We start from the raw sequence: 5,473 nt of genomic DNA, 5'->3' as shown, positions 1-5,473 counted from the left end.
ATTTTATATATGTCATTTAAAAACAATCCTAAATTTGAAAGTTTACTTTTTTGAGTATAGCTGTAAAGCATAGTATATCTACTACTAAAAAAAGACATATGTGTCCCTTCATATTTCTATATCCCAGTAAAGCCTAAAAAGCCTTTGAGCCTTTAATTATATGCTTAAGAAGAATCTAATCCCCAGTATGACTAAAGAGATTCCCTATGCAAACATATTTATATTGGAATTTGCATCCCATTTCTGCTTTGTGTGACAGGGTCATTTCTGCCAGGTAGGAAAATAAAAAAGAAAGAGCTGACAGTAGCCACAGCAGATTTACCCATGCCGAATAAAAAGTCGGGAAAATGACTTCTTGTTTTCCTTATAATTCAGCATTGCTACATATGAAAAAGTCAAACATGCTGAGTAGGTTTTCAACAGGGGACAGATAAAGTGTCAAAAAGCAGTCTGGCAGCAGTCCAATGGTGGATTCCCACCACTCTTAAGAGGTAACCTCATATATAAGTGATGGAACACCAGTGCTCATGTTACTCAGGCCCTTCACACAGTAATAACACATTCTGTTGTGAACTTCTGACTCACAGCTTTTCGTTAATGTACTCTGCACATCGCTGTTCTCAGCTACTTTCAGACAGCAACACCTTATCTTGTGCTTTTTACTCTTTGCAAACTAGTAAGAGGTTTGCCTTCTGCGAGCAACACACTCCTGTCCGTGTGCCAAAACCACCCTGCCTGAGGACAGCCAACTGACAATATATACAACATGCAAATCAGGACAAATGTTTAGAATTGGAAATAAAATGTGGATTACCGATAGCTAGCTGCATAAAACACTGAGAGTGGATGGGGATGTGGGATAGATGCAAGACATTGGTTTTTTGGGTAATGTTTCAGTGTGCATTTTATCTAGTATAATCTGTGGTGCTTCTGAGTTGATTCATGGAGAGTAGAATTGTTCGCACACTGTGTCACAATGCTGCTAAATACACTTTCCGTCCTCCTGTTTGACATGATATTTCAATTGAATTATCATTGCATTGCCATTACACAAACAGGAACAATAGTGAACTCTGTCCCTGAAGCAAATAAACTCAAAATACAGACTTTATTGTAATCTGGTCTTCATCAATTTAACCGTAATCTCCTTTGTGGCTTAATTTATAACCCAGTTCAAATTTCCAGCACAAACACAACCTTATTGCTTTGCCAAATGTTTATTCAACAAATGCAGCCTGACTCTGGCAATTCATGCGGCCTAGCAGCAGAGGTAATACTTAAAATACCGTGTCATGCTAGCTGTGCATGTGCTGCGCATGTGGCTTTTTCACAATTACTGGATAACCAGCATGGACAATAAATGAGCAAATATTTGTTCTGTTTTATAAAGATGATGGATTTGGACTCTGGATGTAGATAAAATATTCCTGATGACATTTATTATGTTTGTTTGTCCACTGTTGTTTGGCAGTGGAATATGCCATATGACATATAAAAAAATATGGTTACTTATTATTAATTGGATCAATATCTACATTTAATCTGCTATAAATAAGAGTCCAATTAATTTCTTGTGTTTGAAATCAGAGTTGGGTACACAAAAATTGTGATATAAATATTTACATGAAATATTTTATCTTTATATAACATTTGTAAATCTATACAGACACATGGACTTTAAACACCTGCTAAAAAGAAGCTGAATGGCTAAATGTTTTCAAGTATAATTAGAAAAGATAACAGTATTGTGTCAGCAGTTTTTGTCTTGTGATGGTGACATACACTGGATTGGGATAAATACTTTTTGTGCTGCAGGAGCTTTAGCTGCAGCAGCAAGTGGTGGTAGCTATGTATCCTGACTTTGCAGTACATACACCGGCAAAAACAAAAGGTAGATCCTTGGATAAGAGGAATGTCATTGGTTTGATTTAGTTTAGTTTAGTTTTCTCCACTTAATTATGAGGCAGAATACTGAGTAGTTTTGAATTCCAATCTTACTGTGCTTGATACAAAGTGATTACACAGTTTTTCTAAAGGGTACATAAATAACTGGACCAAATGTCAAGGTAATCCATCTGTGCTGGGAATACATTTCACTAGAAAATGCCACAAGGTGGCATTCAAGGAAAAGTTAGGAACACACCAAACTCAGTAACACACATACTATGTCAAGCTACTCTATCAGTGGACACAAGGAAGCTGTAAAAATGCCACAGGTTAACCAAGATAACATTAATTAAACCAGAAGAAAGGTACTGCAAATCTGAGCCACAATTCAGTTTCATTGCAGTCAAAGTGTGTACCAAAAAATACTTTTACTCCACATATGTGGGGAGTAATATCACTTTGGTAATTCACTCTGATTTGCCAGCTCTAGTTGCTTTCAGTATTGCTGCATACTAGTCAAAAGTAAACTTAGGAAAACTGGAATTTAATACTTGTAAAAAAAAAACTGAATTCTAATTTAATTTGGTTGCTGCGTAAAATGCAAATTACTTTTAGTTTTATCTGCAAAGCTTATAAAAATAGTGACAGTGAGATGTTGGTCAATTACAGAAAAAGTTATATTAGCTCATTATTAATTTGATTGTAGCAGCAATCTTTAAAAAAACTAAAGGCTGGAAAGTAAATTTTACTTCAAAAGAAGTATACATAGGAACCTTGGTTAAAGTTCTTATGGTTGTTACCTTGGTTAAGCATAATCTGTTACCAGTAAACATAACCTGATCAGTTTAATTAGCAGAGCTAGGGTTATATTTACTATATTCTATTGTGAATAAGATATTGGTTCTAATGTTTTAATTTACATTTTACACAGCGTTCAAATGTTTTCACTTACTTTATGGGCTTTTCAGGCATACTGACTCATATCTGTTATCTTTTTCATGTTACAGGTTTTTTTGTACTACTTTAATATAATTCAAAGTGTGGCAGCTAGAATTGAGAATCTGTGTGGTCACAAACAAATCTACAATCTGAGACTTATTCCCTTGATAATGCTGGTAGAAATGCTAGTATAATCCTTAGTTAATGATATACCTTATCTGATAATCCTGTCTGATAAAGATTCCCTGAGCAATATTCCTTAATCCTCACCATCAACAATGAGGTCTTTGAGGTCATCTTCATTCTGTCGTGTCATGATTCACTTGCTTTAGAAGAAAAAAACAGCAGAACAGGCCTGAGCACTATAGCAACTTTCTTTTCTTTTAGTTAAATAAATGGGACAGTATAATGCATGTCATTGGTAGAGTTACACTCTGTGTTTTTGAAAACAAAAGCACACATAAGCTTTTAAAAAAACAACAATGGCAGAACGGCAAACTTTAAAAGTCTACATGTGAACGAAAAATTGGAAAACTTCTTATCATCCAATTTATGTGGAGAGAGAAACACATAAAAAAAATCTGTACAATTATACAGACACTTTTATTCAATTTAACTGTGAAGAAGACAACACTATCATGTTTAATGTACAGTATAAATGTATTATCGCCTTTCACCTTTCCTATCATATTACAAAATGGGCTTGTCTACATCTCCATAATAAAAACATGGGAGTCATTTGGTCAGAGGGGGCAGCATCTTGCATGCGGTAGGCGACAGACAAGGAAATGGCTTGTTCGCCACACTATTTAAAGCCCTTTTGTGGCAGTGAGGACAACATCCAGATTGCTCAGCTCAATAGCAGCATCACACATATACAGTAAGTACATGCTCTCTTCAAAGGTGTCTTTAATGTTTGAGCTTTGCGGCTGTATTTCCTTAAACTATGACAACAATTTCATTAGATATTCTGGATGTTGTCAAATACTTTTAAGAGTGAAAAATAGTTTTAGCTGACATATTCTTTTAAGTACCTTCCTGTCTGAATTAGCTGTATTTGATTTATGGTTTGCTTAGCAGCGTTGCTATTTATGAGTCACTTTATATCCAACTGAATATGCTGACTCAGACGAGTATTTATTTATTTATTAGATACCATTTTTAGTTATCATTTTATTTATTTATTTATTTATTCATTTTCCAATATACTTGAAAGGCTACTGTAGCTACTTTAGTTCTTTTGCTACTAAAATCCATCTTTAATTAAGAATGAATCTATTTCTAAACATATTTATGTTAGTGTAAGTCTCTGAATTATTTGCAAATGCAAACAAATTTTCCATGTGGGTGATAATAAATGGGGAATGCTGCCATCTGATATAAACAAAAAGAGACATAATAACTATACAAGCGAAATCCTTGCATGTAAAAAGCAGCAATATTGCCCACTTGTTCCTGTGTTGCCAGAGAGCTGTGTTAAGCAGTGCCCATTAATGCATTTCCTGGACACTTGGCTTCTGCAAACAAACGAGTGACAGGCTCAATTACAGAAAGCAGTGACATCTTCTGCAGTTGCTCGGAAATGATGGGAGTGATCACATTCTCTAGGTTATTTATCAAATTCATGATATTACAGGAAAATCAAGTTATGTTTTCTGAGTAGCTCTGTAATATGAAGTTCCGTCTGGGGAGAAAGGGCTTGTGAAATGAGGAAAGGTTCAGTAGAGACAGTAATTTGAGTCATCAATTACTGTAGTCTTGTACTGTGGTCTGAGCTTAAGCGCAACAGAGTAGTTATACAGTACTAAATTATTGATGGATCCTAATGGAGGTATGTGATAATACTTTACATTTACATGGAATATATCAATAAAATCTATTATAACATTCTGTATTTATATAAATACTTTTGTTTTATAATCTGTTTATTGAGCTGTAAACACAGATAGATAGATAGATAGATAGATAGATAGATAGATAGATAGATAGATAGATAGATAGATAGATAGATAGATAGATAGATAGATAGATAGATAGATAGATAGATAGATAGATAGATAGATAGATAGATAGATAGATAGATATTAAAACAACAACAATTCATTACTAATACACAAAGAAATCCAAAAAGAACTTAAATAATTTCATCACTTTGGTGACCACAATTCACTGAACCTGGACTTAGTGATCAAACTTTAATCTAAGAGACTTAATGGAGCTAGTGGTGGAAAAACCTCATTAGAGCCAGTGTTCAGAGGCTTTCATCCATGTAAGACTGCTTCTATACCTGCATGAAGCTGCCACTGACTGTGAAGAAATGAACAGCAAATCAGGTAAGCAGCAGAAGCAAAAAAACATGTCCACAAAATAACTCACCCTCATGAGTGGGGGCAAATTCAGCTGTTGTTTTAACCTGAGAAACAGTTGCAGTACACCAAAGTACCAGCTGCAAGAGGTCAAGGGGATTTCCAGGGAAAATTTATTGTAGTAATTTGTTCTCCAAAAATGTCATTTGTGGTTTGGTCTTTGTGACTGAGGGCTTCGTGTAACACAATTACAAGGTCTTTCTCAATCTCGCTCACCCAGGATCACCCAAGGACACCTGGGACAGACTCAAACAAGCTGCCCCCCAGCTGTGAAGAACATA

The sequence above is a fragment of the Melanotaenia boesemani genome, chromosome 18 (assembly GCF_017639745.1).
Source record: "Melanotaenia boesemani isolate fMelBoe1 chromosome 18, fMelBoe1.pri, whole genome shotgun sequence".
NCBI classification, from domain to species: domain Eukaryota; kingdom Metazoa; phylum Chordata; class Actinopteri; order Atheriniformes; family Melanotaeniidae; genus Melanotaenia; species Melanotaenia boesemani.
The sequence above is the reverse complement of the archived record's forward strand: the minus strand, read 5'-3'. Positions refer to the sequence as shown.